General features: G+C 42.3%; 1 long non-coding RNA gene across 2 annotated transcripts; it reads left to right on the forward strand.

Moving 5' to 3' along the window:
* The first annotated feature begins 14,881 nt into the window (after nucleotides 1-14,881).
* Nucleotides 14,882-16,995, forward strand: LOC124687615. Of its 2 annotated transcripts, XR_006998257.1 has the most exons (5): nucleotides 14,882-15,237; nucleotides 15,899-16,089; nucleotides 16,231-16,522; nucleotides 16,615-16,745; nucleotides 16,869-16,995. It is a non-coding gene; the product is annotated as an uncharacterized LOC124687615 (long non-coding RNA). The 2 variants fall into 2 exon arrangements; XR_006998256.1 differs by having other exon boundaries at nucleotides 14,885-16,089.
* Nucleotides 16,996-20,743: the final 3,748 nt, after the last annotated feature.

Genomic DNA, 20,743 nt, shown 5'->3' on the forward strand with positions numbered 1-20,743 from the left:
TACGATAACTTCCCTACTCATGATATGACACTACTTGATAGTAAAAAGTAAAAGGTAATGATAATGTGATACCGCGGCACTCCCCCAAGCTTGGAACAAACCAAGGGGATGCCAATACCGATGATGGATTACTCCTTTGGTGATGGTGGTGATGAATTCCTGACAAGCTTCTCAATAAGCTCCTGAAGCTCATCAATCCTGTATATGAGGTTGCGAATCATCTCCGAATTGTGCTCGACGCGGTTAAGAAGTCTGTCCGACGACGAGTCCCAACTCTTGGAGTTATTTCCCCAACCTTCAGCTTCGGGCTCCGTCTTTCCCGCATTGTTAGAACGATCTATATCCCAATTGCTAGGCAAGTGCTGCCTTGGGAGTCCTTTCAATTTGATTATTGTAGATTAGATTGTGGAAAGGATGGTGAATGCCCGAAGAAGATGTCCTTGGAGCTAGGTAATGGCGGGGAAGTCCTCCTCCGGTCCTAATCCGTGCGCTCTTCTTGGCGTTGAGCGAGTTTGTCACCACTTCGACGCTTGCAATGGTGGTGCGTGGGTGCTCTTGCGGAACTTCTTCGACTTCCTCTTCATCCTCCTTTGCTTCTTCCTTGACGCTCTTGTCCTCTTCTTTCCACTCACGATCCTGATTATCTTCATCCGGAAGCTCCTTGCCCTTGTTCTTGGAGACCATGGTGCCTCTAAACTGAAAACAGATCCTGGCAGAAACAGCTCGAAACAAAACACGTCGAGAAAACGATATACGGACCTCCAGGGGTCCGGGGGATTTTATAATAAAAATTTTCAGAACAAACGGAAAGTACCAGATCGAACCAGAGTCGGAAAGGGGCGACGAGGCGGCCAGACCATAGGTCGGCGCGGCCAGGCTGGGGCCCGCGCCGGCCTGTGGTGTCACGCCCTCGTGCGTCCTTTCCACTCCGTTTCGATCTCGTAATTTTTCTTATTTTCCAAAAACAGCAAAAATAATGTTCGGAAAGTAAATCGCGAACTTTTCATTACCAGTACTGTTACCTATTCAAAGTCGAGTTCTGGCGGACTGTCAATTTGTCCTTTGATGAAAGCCTCCGGTGTTTCCACTCGAATAATATCAACATCAACATTATAAGAATCACCTGAGATATAATGCTTGAGTCTTTGTCCATTCACCACTTGCGTAGCATTGCCTTGGAGAGAGCTAATTTTAATTGCTCCTGAACGATACACCTCCTCAACAACATATGGTCCTTCCCATTTCGAGAGTAATTTCCCTGCAAAGAATCTGAGACGAGACCGATACAATAGGACTTTATCCCCAATATTAAACTCTCTTTTGATGATCCTTCTATCATGCCATTTTTTAACTTTTTCTTTAAAGAGTTTAGCATTTTCATAAGCTTCACTTCTCCATTCATCTAGAGAACTTAATTGTAGCAACCTCTTATCACCGGCAAGTTTAGGATCTTTATTTAATTCTCTAACAGCCCGATAAGCTTTGTGTTCTAGTTCTAAAGGTAAATGACAAGCTTTTCCGTAAACCATTTTATAAGGTGACATTCCCATGGGGTTTTTATAAGCAGTTCTATAAGCCCATAGTGCGTCTTTCAATTTACTAGCCCAATTCTTTCTAGATTTATTAACGGTTTTCTCGCAAGATAGATTTAATTTCTCTATTTGATAGTTCTACTTGACCACTACTTTGAGGGTGATAAGCGGAAGCAATTCTATGATTAATACCATACTTAGCAAGAGTTTTTCTAAAACCTCCATGAATAAAATGAGAACCTCCATCAGTCATAATATATCTAGGTACTCCAAATCTAGGAAAAATAATATCTAAAAGCATTTTTAAAGAGGTCTCACCATCAAGCACTTTTTGTAGGTATGGCTTCCACCCATTTAGTAACATAATCAACAGCAACAAGTATATGAGTGTTACCTTTTGAAGAGGGAAAAGGTCCCATGAAGTCAAATCCCCAACAATCAAACGGTTCAATAACAAGAGTATAATTCATAGGCATTTCATTGCGTCTGGAGATATTACCAACCCTTTGACATTCATCACAAGATAAAATAAACTTCCTTGCATCTTTGAAGAGAGTTGGCCAATAAAAACCTGATTGTAGAACCTTTTGTGCGGTTCTATCTCCGGCGTGATGTCCTCCATAAGCACTCGCCATGACATTTACTCAATATCTCTTGTTGTTCATATTCGGGAACACACCTTCGCATAATACCATCCACTCCTTCTTTATATAAGTGTGGGTCATCCCAGAAATAATGCCTCAAGTCATAAAAGAATTTCCTCCTCTGCTGAGCTGAAAAGGTTGGAGGCAAGTACTTGGAAACAATAAAGTTAGCATAATCAACATACCAAGGACTCGTCTCGCGAGCTCACCTTTATTACAGCCAATTGTTCATTTGGAAAACTATCATTAACGGGAACAGGATCATAAGCAATATTTTCCAATCTAGACAAATTATCAGCAACAGGATTATCAGCACCTTTCCTATCTACAATATGTAAATCAAATTCTTGCAAAAGAAGTACCCATCTAATAAGCCTCGGCTTAGCATCTTTCTTTGTCATAAGGTATCTAATTGCAGCATGATCAGTATGAATCGTAACTTTTGAATCAACAATATAAGATCTAAATTTATCACAAGCAAAGACTACAGATAACAATTCTTTTTCAGTAGTAACATAATTTCTTTGAGCAGACATCAAGAGTCTTGCTAGCATAATGAATAACATTTAATTTTTTATCTACTCGCTGTCCAAGAACAGCGCCTAAAGCAAAATCACTAGCATCACACATAATTTCAAATGGTAAATTCCAATCAGGAGGTTCAACTATAGGAGCAGTTGTTAAGGCTTTCTTTAGAGTTTCAAAAGCTTCCTTACAATCATCATCAAAAACAAAAGGTACATCTTTTTGAAGAAGATTAGTAAGAGGCTTTGAAATCTTGGAGAAATCTTTAATAAATCTCCTATAAAACCCAAGCATGTCCAAGAACACTACGAATACCTTTAACATCCCTTGGATAGGGCATCTTCTCAATAGCTTCAACTTTAGCTCTATCAACTTCAATACCTCTCTCAGAAATTTTATGTCCCAATACAATTCCTTCATTAACCATAAAGTGGCATTTCTCCCAATTAAGAACAAGGTTAGTTTCTTCACATCTCTGCAAAGCTTTATCAAGGTTTCGCAAGCAACTATCAAAAGAATTCCCGTAGACAGAAAAATCATCCATGAATACTTCCACAATACTCTCACAAAAACCATGAAAAATAGCAGACATGCATCTTTGAAAAGTAGCAGGAGCATTACATAAACCAAAAGGCATACGCCTATAAGCATAAGTTCCATAGGGACAAGTAAAAGTGGTTTTCTCTTGATCTTTAGCTTTAACAAGAATTTGTGAAAACCCTGAATAACCATCAAGAAAGCAAAAATGAGTATTTTTAGATAACCTTTCTAGCATTTGATCAATAAATGGTAAAGGGTAATGATCTTTCTTAGTAACTTTATTAACTTTTCGATAATCAATGCACATTCTATGCCCTACAACTACTCTTTGAGGTATGAGCTCATCATTATCATTAGGCACAACAGTCATTCCTCCTTTCTTAGGAACACAATGCACAGGACTAACCCATCTACTATCAGCAATAGGATATATAATACCAGCTTCAAGAAGTCGTAATACCTCATTTCTTACCACATCCTTCATCTTGGGAATTAGACGACGCTGAGGTTCAACAACGGGCTTCGCATCATCTTCCATATTAATGGCATGTCGGCAAATAGAGGGAGAAATCCCCTTCAAGTCATCAAGAGTATAGCCAATAGCACCTCGGTGTTTCTTCAATATTTGCAATAATCTTTCTTCTTCAAACTCGTAAGCTTAGAACTAATAATAACAGGATATATTTTCTTATCATCAATATGAGCATATTTAAGATTATCAGGCAAAGGCTTTAAATCAAAAACAGGATCTTCCTTTGGTGGCGGTGTTGTACCCAAGTCTTCCACCGGTAAATCATGCTTGAGAATAGGTTGGCGAAGAAAAATCTCCTCAAGCTCATCTCTTTCTTTCCTAAAAACTTCACTCTCGCTATCCTCCAAATGTTGCTGCAAAGGATTGTTAGGAACAAGAACAATAGATGCACACTGCTCCATTTTAAAATCATTACTAGGCAAATCAGCTTTATAAGGAGTTTTAGTAAATTTAGAGAAGTTAAACTCATAAGATTCACCAGCAAATTTGGTCAAAATTTTCTCTTTCTTGCAATCTATAATAGCTCCACAAGTATTTAGAAAAGGTCTACCAAAAATGATAGGACAATGATCACTAGCAGCAGAACCAAGTACCAAAAAGTCAGCAGGATATTTAATCTTACCACATAGAACTTCCACATCTCGAACAATACCAATTGGAGAAATAGTTTCTCTATTAGCCAGCTGAATAACCACATCAATATCTTCAAGTTCACAAGAATCAATTTCGTGCATAATCTCCGTGTAAAGCTCATAAGGTATAACACTAACACTTGTACCAATATCACATAAACCATAATAGCAATGATCACCAATTCTAACAGATAGCATAGGAACACTAGCTTGTTTGGGTTTATTAGGATGTGAAACAATATTAGAAGCATCTTCACAGAAAATAATATGACCATCCTCAACATTTTCAGTCACAAGATCTTTAACAATTGCAACAGCAGGTTCAACTTTTATTTGTTCTTCAGGTTCTCTAGGTTTCTTTTCACTTTTATGAACCGCACTATTTATAACAGAGTACTCCCTCATTTTAGCAGGAAAAGGAGTTTTTTCAATATAAGCTTCAGGAATAACACGATCAGCAGTTTCAATTACAACACACTTATTAATAGATGAATCAATTTTATCTTTGTACGGTTCATGATACTTATCAAAATTCTTCTTAGGCAATTCATAATGAGAGGCAAAAGCTTTATAAAGGTTTGCAGCAACTTGAGAATCAAGACCATATGTAGCACTAATATTACGAAATGTATCAGTATCCATAAAAGCTTCAATGCATTTATAATCATAAATTATACCTGACTCTCTGTCTTTGTCGTTCTCCCAACCTTCAGTATTTTCTTGGATCCGATCAAGAAGGTCCCTTTTAAACTCTTCTTTGTTGCGTGTAAATGATCCAGAACAAGAAGTATCCAGCAAGGTCTTGTCTTGAAAAGAAAGTCTTGCATAGAAATCTATCTATTATATACTAAAAGCAAAATGCGGATGTTTAAAATGGAGACACTACATTAATCCACATCATTAGTATTATTTTAGCTATTAGATCTATAATTTTAATGGTCAAGATTTAAAGATTTTACGTAACATATATAACACATATTTTGTGACATACACGAGATATCATGTTTGACACGTACACGGAAGGAAAAGAAAAAAGAAAACGGTACATATAGAGACGTGATACATATAGACTTTGTGAACTCCCATGATTTGTTTTTTGTTCAGATTCATTTTTTAGAATGCTCAGTCCGTTTAGAAAGAAAAGCCTATAGCAACTAGCTAGGAGAGTCCGTTTGAAGGAAAAAAGGCATAGAGACCAGCTAGCTAACGAGTCTGATTGCAAAGCGAAAAAGATAGACCAGCTAGCTTGCCTAATTAAGTCCGTTCGTGGTAAATAAAACGTACACACCTATCTCTACTATTAAGAGCAAACTGGTGAATGCCTGGTGTCACATTTTTAGGATGGACAATAATACCCCCCACGTCACAAAGAAAACGCAACTAATAGTGGCCAGAGTAGATAAAATGAGGACGTACTTATCCAGTCCCAACAAAATCGCTAACAGCACTTTTTTTGGACCTGTAGCTAACAACACCTTGACGAGTGACGACCAGTCCTCTGTCTAAATTGGAGGAAACCTTTAAATCCGCTAACCGATCAGGGCCAACCTTTTATCGACGTTGTCTCGCGATCTCCCTTTGTCTTCTCTGCCAACTCCTGCCCGCGTCTAGCGTGTTCACTCCACGTCTATAGGCCACCGAGCATGCACGCTCAGCAGGTCAGCAGCACATTACCACATACGAAATGCATGAACCAAATTCTTCCATCCATCAAGTTGCTTAGCTAGCTAGCTTTGGCTCGCTTTTTTTTGTTGAACAGTGTAAAATATATTTGTATATTTTTTACGGGGTAGAAATATAAATTATGTTTTTTTGCTAATAAAATATAAATTATGTTAAAGCACATACTAACCACTCCGTCGCGCTTCCCACTCCGCTTCTACTCCACCGCACCACCCCGCGGACAGTAGAGAGGGGGTCACCGATGTTGCCGATGACGCATGCGATGGTAGGTACGGCGCTGTTGATCGACCATGTCACCAACTATAGGGATGATACCACCACCGATACGAACAATTAGCCGACATGCCACCATTGTGGGATTGGCTCCACCAAATGGTCCCGACTACTAGAGAGATGGCACCGATGATGGAACAACATGAGCAAGAGAGAATTCCTTATTTGACACTACCTTAAATTTCGCTTCCCTATTTGATACTGGAAAATATTTTTTTCCTTGTTTGCCTCTAGGTATAAATTTGTTTCCTTATTTTCCACTACCGTCCATTACGTTAGTCCATACCGCTGGTTTGCTTATATTGGACCAAATTGTCCTCAATCGATATGCAAACATGGAAAAGGAAAAAAGAGGTAACCAACCCCGATAACGGCGGACGCGTCTAAGGAAAAAAGTTTTTGATACACATACTCAAGTATCTGGCTAATGAAGTTGAAGACAGCATTCCTGAGATCGTGCGAGAATACCTTAGACGCGTCAACGGACCATGGCTTTAATAAATAGTGTATTCAGTCATTTCTCTTCTACAAAATGAATTGTGCGAAGTGGATCTTTAAATATTTTAAGTATTAAATATTTATTTTATATACTTTAATATTTGCATGCATTATTTACACGTTTATGCATTTGACACTATGTTAAAGGGCCGTGGCGAAGCACGGACATTCTACTAGTTTTCTCATAACTTACTATCACATACCGTTACCTAAGTTATATTGAACCTTAAGTTCTTTGTTCTCATACCATTATCTAAATCACATATTCATTATTATGGTATATCCTAATAATTACCGGGCCATAAGATATATGTATTTCGAGGTATACATCTAATATTCAATACAGTATATAATTTTTTTTGCGGGTCCAATACATTATATAGAGTATGGGCTATTAGCTGAATTCATGAAGTGCAAGATATATAGGCAAGCAACAAACACGTGCAGGAGAGAAGAAAAAAACGCCAACCCATGTACTTGCGAATTTAAATTTATATTTTTCTGTAAGAAAAAGAAAGCAAATCTAAAATGTGTGTAAAAAATAAACCTCAGCGAGTCAGCGGCTGTAAATAGAAACTCAAAATAACATTCCTCAAAGAAGTGGGTCAGTGATCAAACATTTCTTTAAAAAGCCCGTTTGCATATATAATATTAGCACGAGCTTTTTTTACATGTATATATAGACTGCACTATCAAGTTACGTCAAGAAAACATATCCGGTCATCTCACAAATATAAATTCTTACCAACAAGTTTAATATTTTACACGGAAAAATAGTAAATTATATCCGTAGAAATCGTTTCATAATTACTATTTGTATATCTTTGAAATAAAATCATGTATAAAATTTTGAAAGTTAAGCATTTAGGAATATATCCATATCTAAAAATCATATAAGTTTCAATGACGAAGGAGCTACATGGGATGGAAAGTGTCTCAAAAGATAAATGTAAATATTAAACAACTTTATGGTAAAAGTGATGCCCTCGCATTTGCGAGGGCCGATGTGCTAGTTATCAATAATAACATTACCAGGAAGCTCATGAATGGGGCATTTGAGCATTAAAGACTTCAATCTCCCCCAAGCTTGGGCAATACTCTCTCCATCATGAGGCCAGAAATTATATATGCGGTTCCGATCTTTGTGAATTTCACTTGGAGGATAAAATTTGGAATAAAATAAAGGCACAATGTCCTCCCAATCAAGAGAATCACCATTCTTCAGCAATTTATACCAATGCGCCGCTTTACCAGACAACGATATAGAGAATAGCTTCTTCCTAACTTCATTCATAGCAATACCTGCACATTTGAATAACCCGCATAATTCATGCAAAAACAGTAAATGATCACCAGGATGGACAGTTCCATCCCCTTCATAGCGGTTATCCATAACATGTTCAATAATTTTCGTAGGTATTTTATATGGTATTACTTCCTCACCTGGCGCCTCATCCACTACCGTTGCAGTAGTAGTAAATTTCCCAAATAGAAATTGAAGAGAAGATCTCTCCATAATGACTTATTGCAGCAGAGCGAAATAAAATCAGCACAAACGAGTAAAGGTTTTCCTTACCAATTCCGCTTACCAATAGCGCTTCACTCCCGGCAACGGCGCCGAGAAAATAGTCTTGATGACCCACAAGTATAGGGGGTGTATCGTAGTATCTTCGATAAGTAAGAATGTCGATCCCAACGAGGAGCAGAAGGTGTTGACAAACAGTTTCGATGAAGGTTTCACTGTAAATGCTCACAGACAAATATTCGGGGGGTTTTGATGTAACAGATAAATAAAGTACAAGTAAGTAAAATGCGAGAGAAATAATTGCAGCGAGTGGCCCAATCCTTTTTAGCACAAAGGACAAGCCGGTTTGTTTACTTATAATGACCAAACGTTCTCGAGGACACACGGGATTTTAGTCTAGTGCTTTCGCTACATACGGCTGATTAATCTTCATTGTTTTGATAAGTGTTGTGTGGGTGAACCTGTGCTAATGTACCGCCCTTCCTAGGACTAATACATACTTGTGATTATACCCCTTGCAAGCATCCGCAACTACAAGAAAGTAATTAAGATAAATCTAACCACAGCCTTAAACTGCGAGATCCTGCGATCCCTCCCGCATCGATATACCAACGGGGTTTAGGTTTACGCCACTCCGGCAACCCCGCAATTGGCAAACGAGTACAAGATGCATTCCCCTAGGCCCATAAATGGTGAAGTGTCGTGTAGTCGACGTTCACACGACACGACTAGAAGAATAACACCACAACTTAAATATCATAACATTGAATATTACTCAACCATAGTTCACTACTAACAATTAGACTTCACCCATGTCCTCAAGAACTAAACGAACTACTCACGAGACATCATATGGAACATGATCAGAGGTGATATGATGATGAATGACAATCTGAACATAGACTTTGGTTCAATGGTTCCACTCAATAGCATGCACAACAAGTAGAAATCAGATGCGGGAGAGTTTCCCCTATCAAACAATCAAGATCAAACCCAAATTGCTACAGCGGTGACGATGTCCAGCGGTGGAGATGGCGGTGATGATGGTGGAGATGATGATGATGGTGATGGAGATGATGTCCAGCTCGATGGCGGTGACGATGGCGTCGATTTCCCCTCCGGGAGGGAATTTCCCCGGCGGATTCCTCGCCCGCCGGAGAGCTCTTTCTCTCTCGGTGTTCTCCGCCCCGCGGAGGCGGCCGTAACCCTTCGTGAGGATTCCTCTCGTGGCTTAGGTCTTCGGGACGAAGGGTTTCGCGAAGAAAAGGAGGCGAAAGAGGCCGAGGGGACCCCACACCACATGGTGGCGCGGCCAGGCCATGGGCCGCGCCACCCTATGGTGTGGGCCCACCCTGGGTCCAGCTGGCTCCCCCTTCTGGCTTCCTCCGTCATCCGGAAAAATAGGATTTTCTGTAAAACTTCCTTCCACAGTTGATCTTCCGAAATATCGCATCCTGACGGTGCTTTTTCCAGCAGAATCCTCGGCTCCGTGCTCAATCTCCAAATAATCATGAAACATGCAAAATAGATGAAATAACATAAGTATTGTGTCCCAATATGAAATATATCAATGAATAACAGCAAATTATGATATAAAATAGTGATGCAAATTGGACGTATCACTGCTGCCCCAGCTCTCGGCCGGAGCCTCTTCTTCCTCATCATCATCATCGTCCTCGCTGTCCGCCCAAGCGCAGAAGCGCTTCGCCGGCGGATACCCAGCGGAGGAGGAGGAGTCATCCTCCTCATCTTCCTCCTTTTCCTCCTCTTCTTCTTCTTCCTCCTCCTCGTCGGAGGAGGTGGAGTTCGCCCAGGAGTGGAGGTCGTCCTCGCTCTCGCTCTCCGGCTCCCCTTCGATGAGGAACTCGGAGGCCGTCCTCCCCATCGGTCAGGGGTAAGTCACCATCTGACCCGACGAGGGCCTCGGGTGGGCCATCTGGCACGTAGTCAAAGTCCCACTCTGGCTCGCTCGAGGAAGAAGATTGGAAAGAGAGGCCTGATGAGACGGAGGAAGAGGAAGACATTGCTACAGGGAAAGAGGGTTTTTTGGTGCCGATGGTTGGAACAGAACAAGGGGATGAAGAGGCGAGCCGTTTGGCACAGTTAAATAAGGGGGGATAGTGGAGATTTAATGCCACTACGGTTTCCGAGGAAGTGGTGTTAAAGCTATCAAATCTTGCAGAGAAGTTGTGAAGGCAAGGCATCATGATGAAGGATACTGCGACGGTTTTGCTCTGCCACGACATGACCCGATGAAGAAAAAACAGAGTGATTTTGGAATTGTCGTTTCCAAAACCAGGGGGGCATGTGTTATCACCAGAATTTGACCGGATCAGAGGTGGGCCGCGATTAAGATGGGCTTGAAGAATATACACGGAAGAAATACATGAATCGGCCTTGTATACAAAGTTTGGGCTAGTTTGCTCGTGTATCTGTAAATATAGTAGGATACGTGTCGGTTAGATAGAATTTGGCTCGTGCACGGTTGGGATTATTCCCACGTTAGAAAGTCTACGGACTATAAATATGTATCTAGGGTTATTGAGAAAAACAACAATCACGTTCATCACAAACCAATCTAGGCGCATCGCCAACCCCTTGTTTCGAGGGTTTCTTCCGGGTAAGCATCATGCTGCCTAGATCGCATCTTGCGATCTAGGCAGTAAACGTTTATTCTTTGTTTATGCGTTGCTCGTGCTGAAGCCTTGTTGATGGCGAGCAACGTAGTTATCATAGATGTGTTAGGGTTAGCATTGTTTCATCGTGTCACATGCTTTTGTCCATGCAACCCTTAGACGTCTAGCCGCCCTTACACCTATCTTAGGTGTAAGGGCGGCACCTCGCTTGATCATTATTTAGTAGATCCGATCCGTTATGATTGTTCCTTGTTCTTCAAGGATTAGTTTAATATCTGCATAGTTAGGCCTTGCAAACGGGTTGAAGGATCCAGTAGCACGTAGGGTGTAGTTTGCTAGCCCTAGATAAGATGTTCCGAGGATCAACTTCATGTTGGTTTTTAGGCCTTGTCTAGGGTTGGTTTATTATCACCGTGCGTGGCTGCCAGACTCAATCACGCGTAGGATGTTCCGATTATGTGGTGAAAACCCTAAATCGTCGTAGGTCGTTTCAGCTTTATATTGATCAAGCAGGACCACCATGTGATCGTAGACCTCATACGAATCATGGGTGAATCGGCTCCTTGAGCCGATTCACAGATAACCCGAGAGCCGATCGAGGCTCGTATTTAATGTTTACGTGTATGCCATGCGAGAAACTAAGCGAAGCAAATCCATCACCTTCCCGACCAGGTATAGGTCCGGTGGCACGCCCTTGCACCAGCATCGGACGTGCGTGCCGAGGCTTTGCGGGCCGTCGCTCGAGGGACCAGGGCCAGCCGCAGTTCTGGGAGCCTCCCGGCTCTACTGTGTTGCCCGTCGTTGCTCGCCGGTGGGTTTCTGACCGCAACAAGCGGCCCTGTGGTTGAAACTGGAATAGCATGTCCAAAGATCTAACCAGTAAGATGCACGTAAAGATGAAGTTGTTCTCTCACAAGTACCTAGAAGGTGGGCGATGATGCATCACTGATAGCTGTGAAATACGCCACTTTTATCGCGTTTAAACCTTTAGCTAGGTCCAAAAATTGCAGAAACTCAATTCGGCACATGAGAGTATATGCTCCTGTCATCGGGAAAACATTTTGAAATATCAAAAAAGTTCGAACAAAATTTCCACGATTACGTATCGACACTCTACGTACGTACATAAAATTTTGCAAAAAAACAACATTTTTTATGACTTGTGTGAAAAAGACAAAAAAACGTACATTGGCTTTTTTCACCAATATTTGTCTTTTTTACATACGACAGTAAAAATGTCGGTTTTCCGTGGAACCACTTTGTGAACGTGTAGAACTTCTATATGTACCTATTAAATTTTATGTCCAAACTTTTCGATAATTTAAAAGTGTATTTAAAATAAAATTTAAAAACCGGGAGCATATACTCGGGTGCGCAAACACCACTCCCCAGAAATTGACTAAAGTTTACCTCTCAATTTATTACCAATGACTAATTATTGCAAAGATGTGCAATCTCTATTATCTTTGAATGGTGTGTAGGAAATCCTGTTATAATGGCAAATGGACCCGCAATAACTGAAGAGAATCGCGTCACAAGTGCAGCAAAGTTGACTAGGCTTCAGAAAGCGGTTCTAGAAGGTTTAGTAGACATCGGTATGGGCAAGCCCCGCCCATACAGTCTGCCCGTACTGCGCGCTGCAGTATTCCCGAGGTCAAAACCTATAAGTGTGAAGGACCCGACGCCAAAAAGAGAGCCATTTGTTACCAAACAGAGCCGCCATCCATCAGATCCATATACACTGAAGGAGATCCTCCACTATAGTTCATCCATTCCATCTCCCATCTCCTCCATAGCTATAGCCATCACCATTGTAATAGAGATCTCCTTGACAATTGGTGACCATTGTAAGAATATTGTGATTTCAATCCAAGTATTTGCCACAATCATTTCTTTCTTTGATCTTGATATTGATATTGTGTGTGAGTAGTCCTCATAGGCTGCGGGTTGGGGTGAATCCACCCAGCGTTTATGTGCATCTAATCTTATAATATGTGTAAGGATTGAATAGGAGTTTTTCAATCTTGTATCCTTGTCTGTTTGCCTCGATTCAATGATCTATAGGTACCCATGTCTATCGGATCGATCAAAGGAAGAGGTGGGATGGGTGGCGAATGGCGTGCTACCGCGAAACCTCAGTGATAGAAAGGGGAAAGTAACGGTACATGTTTAATGATTTATTCGGGATCAATGACAAAATCGTCTAGCTTAATGCTTTGGTTTCTATTCATTTACTTAATAACTGTTGTTACTCGCGGCCGTGGGAATAGTGGTTGGACCAAGAGGCTCTTGTGACGTCTGGCTTTAGGAGCAAGAGTATTTACGGATGTGCTGCTCACACATCTCTTATCACTATTTTATTTACTACACATTTGTACTTCATTTCTATATGTATGCATAGCCGCAGGAGAATCCTTAACCCTGGTCTATTTTCATCATTGAATACAACCCAATTAAGAGTAAACTAGATAGGTCCGGTAAACATAAAATTAAATCAACTAGCAAGTCTTGTAGAGGTTTTCTTTACAACATTTTAGCAGTGCTTCCCAAAGTTCGATTAAACCTAGATCTTCTAGGGAAAAAGCTTATCATAATACAATCCATAATTTGGATTGAAGGTATCAAGCCTTTTTCTAGCGCCGTTGTCGGGGAAGCAATTTCGCTATTCCGGTAAGGTTACTAGAGACCTTGTTAGTTAGTTTCATTTTCGTTTTAATTTTTATTTACATTATTAGTTTACCTATTTGTTCTCTATTTGAAAACCCAAAAAATTAGTTACTCGTTCTTTTATCATCATAAGTAAAAATTGATGCATGTAAAATGCATACATGAATTTTGTTCTTTATCATATTGAATTCCCGCATATTTGCAACATATATGATGATAATATCATGTTTTACATTTATTTATGAGGATTTAGCAATGATCCCCTTTATTTGGTTTATAACTCTGCAGAACTGGAATTCCCCGTTTCGCGTATTTTTTACTTCAGAGACCTATACAGAGTCCAATTGACATGTGACTTTTGGAGCGTCACATTTTTCATCGGGAGAAGCACCATGGAGCTTGAAGTAGATCTGGATGGGCTTGAGGCCCAAAAGAGGACAAGTGGCATGCCCAGACATGGTGGGCGCACCACCCCCCCCCTCTTTCAGTAGTCGATCGTCCAGTTGACCTGATTCTTTCGTCCACCGACTTATTTTGACCTAAAAATCACTATATATATATATATATATATATATATATATATATATATATATATATATATATATATGGGAAATTGTGGGATGTCTAGGGTGATAGCTGCGCATAGGCATATCACCCTCAGATCGCCCTATAGGTCATTTTGCACCGATGATCAATTTAACGCCGTTAGTACTCTCCGTACCTTCTCTCTCTATGAATTTTACTCTCTGTATCCCTGCTCCCAAAATTCGTTCACCAGATTCTTCTCTGCCGGCGGCCCACCGGCGCGGCTCCCGCACTCCTCCCTCGCCTTCTTCCCCGATGGCCCCGCCTCCTTCCTGGCCGACCCGACGCCAACGAGGTGTCTCTGCTCTTCGCCACCACAACAGCGCCGCTTCCTCTTCTCGAACACCACAAGGCCGCCTACTGGCTCTCACCGCGCCGCCAGCCCCTCTAACCCAACCACCGTGCCGTCCCAAATCCACCCACGCAGCATCAGCTTCCCTTTCCCCATGCCAGCCCTCTATTTGCCCCGCGCCGCCACTCGGCCCTCCCCGTTGTCCCGACCGTCGCAAGATCCCCTTCCCGCACCTGTTCCCGTCCACCAACGCACGGCGCTCGTTCCCCCCGCACCACCGGCCACCGCGAGCACCAGCTGCCCCGCTGGATCGGCAGCAGCCTCCACCGTCGGACTGAGGTGAGCGGCAGAGAAATTGTGGGGGAGAGGAAGAGCGGGCTGTCGACTGGTAGCGCCGCGGGTGGCCAGGGAAGAAGGGACCGAATCCCGTGGCTACCTGAGTGGGAAGGACGGTCTGGTGGCAGCAATAGGTAGGTGATGTGCTGCTCGTCCTTGGTGGCGCCGTGGAGCTTGGGACGGGATCTCGGTCCTGTAGGAGAGGCCCCGTCCGAGCAGAACGGTGGCAGGGGCGGCGCAGGAGGTAGTAGTAGCACCGGCCGTCCGGCCGCTTTTACAGGCCACTGTTCCCTTAATCAACCGTGATGTTGATGCATCAGAGCTGTTGAAAGAAAAGGTACAGTTATCTCTTTCATGTGTAGCAGCACATGGATAAAGACGAATTCATCTTTCATGTTACCTTGGATATGCATTTTTCCCTTTCAAGAACAGATAATTAGGCATTCAGTTTGGTACTCTCACTAGTAGCGGGTGGTGATGTTGATGCGTCATATAGCTGCTAAAGAGTTTTTTTTAATGCAAAGACCTTGGTAGCTAAAGTGTGTGTGGGGAAAATGTGTTGGGTTGTTAATATTCCATAGGACCCGATTTCTATACCAGCTCTTTGTTCTTGCTACTTGTTGGAAATAATCAAGGTTTATGTGGTAGTTCTGAAGAATTGAGTGAACCAGCGTATGATTATGGTAGTTGTGTATGTTTCCTGTCTAGTCCTACACACTGATTTTGGCAATTAGTGGGTATATAGTTTTTGCTTATGTATCTCGAGTGTGAGTCTGTTACTGTAATATACTGATATATTAGAAGAGGATGCAAATGACCACTAATCACTGGAAAATCAAGACATTTTCATCTGAATATTTGTGTATGCTAATTACCAGGACCTGCATCTGGCCCCCACCGAAACCACATAATAGCTAAGTAAAAATATTTAAGATTCTGTTTGATTTTATGACATGTTCATAGCTTGTGTCTACAAATTAGTTTTCTGTACTTTACAGGGAAATGATTCCTTTTTTAGGGGAAAAAGCTCATACTTTACTCATAAACAATGTTTACATCATCTTGCAAAGCAAGTTGACGGCACAGGATCAAACCAGCGGTTTACAGGAACCTGAACTACTAGCTTGTTGTGCCAGAGTATGTGCCACAACGTTGAGCTTTCTCCTAGTATGGGAAACAGAGCAAACTGGTAACACACTTGTAGCTTCAGCAATCTCCTTATATAAACTCCAGAGTTGAGACTGATTTGGTCTGATTCTGTTAGAAGCATTCTGGCCGACAGTAGAGCCAAATTAGTGATCTTCAGTTCGCCTTCTCTACGTTATTGCAGGTACATATAGGGGAACCAACTCCAGCGAGCACAGTTCCCTGATCGTTACGAGCAACCACGCCGATAGCAGACTTCCCCAAATGGTGAGAAAAAGCAGCATCAACGTTCATCTTTGACAGCCTTTTGGTTCGAGGGAGACGAGCTTTCAGCCTCCGTCCTTTTCCTGGAAATGATTCTTTCAAAAGAAAACAATGGGGCAAGGCAATTGAATTCTATTCCGATGCACTTGAATTGAATTGCACAAACGGGACATACCATTGCAACAGAGCAGCTGCTTATCTGGAACTTGCCGGTATACTTTCTATCATTCGTTTTGTTCACAGTTGTCTGAAATCAGCGCTTAGAAGCTACTCCCTCTGTCCATTTTTAATCGACGCAACATAGGTACATGTAAGTAGGCTACTCCCTCTGCACCCCCGCATCAATTTTATCCGATCGGAGGGAGTACGTTGAATCTATGCAGTCTCAAGCAAGCCGAAGTGGATAGCGACCAGGCTTTAGTGTTGAATAAAAAGGTAAATGACTCTTGTTATTCTCTTGCCCCCCTTCTCCATCATTACATATCACTACCGTCTTCCGCTGTTATGGCAACATCGGAAATTCACAATTCTCATCTTTTTACGCTGTTGTTGCCTCAGAATGTGAAAGCATATCTACGGCGCGCGGAGCAACGGGCGCATCCACCGGCCTCTTACTTCCTCATGGGAACTCCTCAGCCGCTCTCACGGGGATGCGGGCAAGATGTGGGGGCGGTGGGGGCACATGCTGCGGGACGATGGGGGTGCGATGCAGGTTGGGGTCGGCCGTCGGTTTGGAGCAGCGCGGCCAGCTGAAGATTTTGGAGCAGCGTGGCCGGCCGGAGCGGCGGAGGAAGGTGTCTGGGGCGGCGACCTGGAGCAGCTCGGGGCGGCAAGACGTTGGGCTCGGTGACACCGCGAGCGGAGACGGCCGGGCGTCAGAGGTGACCAGGCGCACGAGACATTTCTGTGGAGTCCACCAGCGCCCTGCACCACATTGGGATCCCGCCGCCGGTGTTGAGGTTGCCGCCTGCAGATTCGAGGCGCGTCTCCATGCTCGTTGCCGGCACGGTGTGCCTTTCTGTCTTTTGTATACGGACGGGACCGGGTTGGTGGAGCGGGGCGTTTTTTTTTTTTTTGCAGTACAGTGCTGCTTTTTTCCGTTGATGGGACATGCACCGTCCTTGTTTTCTGAAAAGTCATGAGGACACGGCTCCGTTTGCAGGCCAGGAAGATATTTTTTGCACTTTCTTTCGTTAAGATGAATGGGGCACCGGTTCCTCTTTTTCCGGGACAGGAAACATGCATGTGAACAAGCCTAACAGAAGTTAACGGCAGCGTGAATCACGAGACAACATCAAATGGTTCTAAGGGTATGCGTAGCTACCACCCTAGGTAGAAAATCCGCATCGATATATATATATATATATGGCCCCAACGAGTTCTCGGGAGGAGAACGCCGCAGAAGATAGAAACACGAAAACAGAGGATGCATCAGCGAAGATTGGAGTGGGAAACTCTACCGGGATCGCCGCCGGAGAGATCTGCACCTTCTTCAACGACTTCATCATTATCACCATGATCAAGGGGGAGTAGTCCACTGATACGTTGCAAACGTATCTATAATTTTTTATGCTCCATGCTTATTTTACACCAATTTAGATATGTTTTGCTTACACTTCATTGCACTTTTATACATTTTCTGGCACGAACCTATTGACAAGATGCCACAGTACCAGTTCCCTGTTTTCTGTTGTTTTGTATTTCAGAAATGTTGTACAGGAAATATTCTCAGAATTGGACGAAACAAAAGCCAAAGTTCCTATTTTACCGTAACAAAGACGGAGTCCAGAGGAGAGACGAAGAGGCGCCATAGGGCGGCCACACCAGGCCATGGCGCGGCCCAGGCCCTGGCTGCGCCATGGGGTGGTTTGGGCCCCCCATGCGTCCATCGATCTCGCCCTTCCGCCTATTTATTCACGATCTCGGGAAAAACCTAAACACCCGAGCCTCTATCCACGAAAAGTTCCATCGCGGCAGCCATCGCCGACCCTAGCTTGGGAGGGTTCTGAAGATCTTCTCAGCACCCTGCCGGATAGGGAGATCATCACCGGAGGCCTCTAAATCACCATGCCCGCCTCCGAAGTGATGCGTGAGTAGTTCATCTCTGGACTACGGGTCCATAGCAGTTGCTAGATGGTTGTCTTCTACAATTTATGCTTCATGTTTAGATCTTGTGAGCTGTCTATCATGATCAAGATCATCTTTATGTAATTCTACATGTTGTGTTTGCTAGGATCCGATGAATATTGAATACTATGTTGAGATTGATTATATACTTATCATATGTTATTTGTGATCTTGCATGCCCTCTGTTGCTAGTAGATGCTTTGGCCAAGTAAATGCTTGTAACTCCAAAAGGGGGTATTTATGCTCGATAGTGGGTTCATGCCTCTAGTAATCAGGAAGAGTGACAATAAATTCTAAGATTGTAGCTGTGATGTTGCTACTAGGGAGAAAACAACAATGTTTTGTCTAAGGATAATTCTATTGTTTACTTTACACACATTGCTTCATGCGATAATATGTTGCTTGCAACATAATACTGGAAGGGGTTCAGATGATAACCGGAAGGTGGATTATTAGTCATAGACACAGTTGGATTACGGTCTATGTATTATGTTGTAATGCCCAAACGAATCTCATAGTAATCATCTTGTCATGTATTGTCTTTATTCTATCAATTGCCCAGATGTAATTTGTTCACCCAGCATGTTATTTATCTTTATGGATAGACACCTCTAGTGAACTATGGAGCCCGGTCCTTTCTTTTACATTGATAAAATCATCATGTTCTGTTTACTTATTGCAAACACTGTTCTCTTTAATTCCACTGCAAATAATCATCTCTTTCCACACTATATATATAATCCTTTGTTTTCAGAAAAACCGGTGAGATTGACAACCTCACCGTAAGTTGGGGCAAAGTATTTTGGTTGTGTGTGTGCAGGTTCCACATTGTTGCTGACGCCGGTAGTGTGTCCTGCCACAAGTCGGCTAGCAACACCTTCATAAGTCACGCCTTTCTCCTACTGGTCGATTAAACCTTGGTTTCTTACTGAGGGAAAACTTGCTACTGTGCTCATCATACCTTCCTCTTTGGGTTCCCGAACGGTGTTCAATCTATGCTCATCAAGCTATTTTTCTAGCGCTGTTGCCGGGGAGAAAGAAGATTTATGCAAGGGGAGTCTCTCATCTCCAATCTCTTTACTTTGTTATTTGTTTGCTTAGTTTATTTTACTTTGTCTTGTTTGCTTCATTACATCAAAAACACAAAAAATTTAGTTTCTTTTATGGTTGTTATTTTGTTGCTTTATTTTTAGCTCATTAGGTTGATCCCTAAGTACGATCTGAAAGACCTATCAGTAGGTAGTGGTTCTATAATTGGGAGAGATAACATTGAAGAATTCTTTAATCATGTTAGTAAACATAAATATATTGAGGATAATCCCTGATGGCGTGTATTTCACACGTTCGTTGGGCAACCCCAAGAGGAAGGTATGATGCGCACAGCAGCAAGTTTTCCCTCAGAAAGAAACCAAGGTTTATCGAACCAGGAGGAGCCAAGAAGCACGTTGAAGGTTGATGGCGGCGGGATGTAGTGCGGCGCAACACCAGGGATTCCGGCGCCAACGTGGAACCTGCACAACACAACCAAAGTACTTTGCCCCAACGAAACATTGAGGTTGTCAATCTCACCGGCTTGTCGTAACAAAGGATTAACCGTATTGTGTGGAAGATGATTGTTTGCAGAGAAAATAGTAAAAACAAGTATTGCAAAGCAGATTTGTATTTCAAGTATTAAAGAATGGACCGGGGTCCACAGTTCACTAGAGGTGTCTCTCCCATAAGATAAAAGCATGTTGGGTGAACAAATTACAGATCGGACAATTGACAAATAGAGAGGGCATAACAATGCACATACATGACATGATAAGTATAGTGAGATTTAATTGGGCATTACGACAAAGTACATAGACCGCCATCCAACTCGCATCTATGCCTAAAAAGTCCACCTTCAGAGTTATCATCCGAACCCCCTCCAGATATTAAGTTGCTAACAACGGACAATTGCATTAAGTATGGTGCGTAATGTAATCAACAACTACATCCTCGGACATAGCGCCAATGTTTTATCCCTAGTGGCAACAGAGACAACACAACCTTAGAACTTTCTGTCACTGTCCCAGGTGTCAATGCAGGCATGAACCCACTATCGAGCATAAATACTCCCTCTTGGAGTTAAAATCAAAAACTTGGCCAGAGCCTCTACTAGTAACGGAGAGCATGCAAGATCATAAACAACACATATGTAATAACTTGATAATTAACATGACATGGTATTCTCTATCCATCGGATCCCGACAAACACAACATATAGAATTACGGATAGATGATCTTGATCATGTTAGGCAGCTCACAAGATCCAACAATGA

Source organism: Lolium rigidum, chromosome 2 (assembly GCF_022539505.1).
Source record: "Lolium rigidum isolate FL_2022 chromosome 2, APGP_CSIRO_Lrig_0.1, whole genome shotgun sequence".
In the NCBI taxonomy this organism is placed as follows: Eukaryota; Viridiplantae; Streptophyta; class Magnoliopsida; order Poales; family Poaceae; genus Lolium; species Lolium rigidum.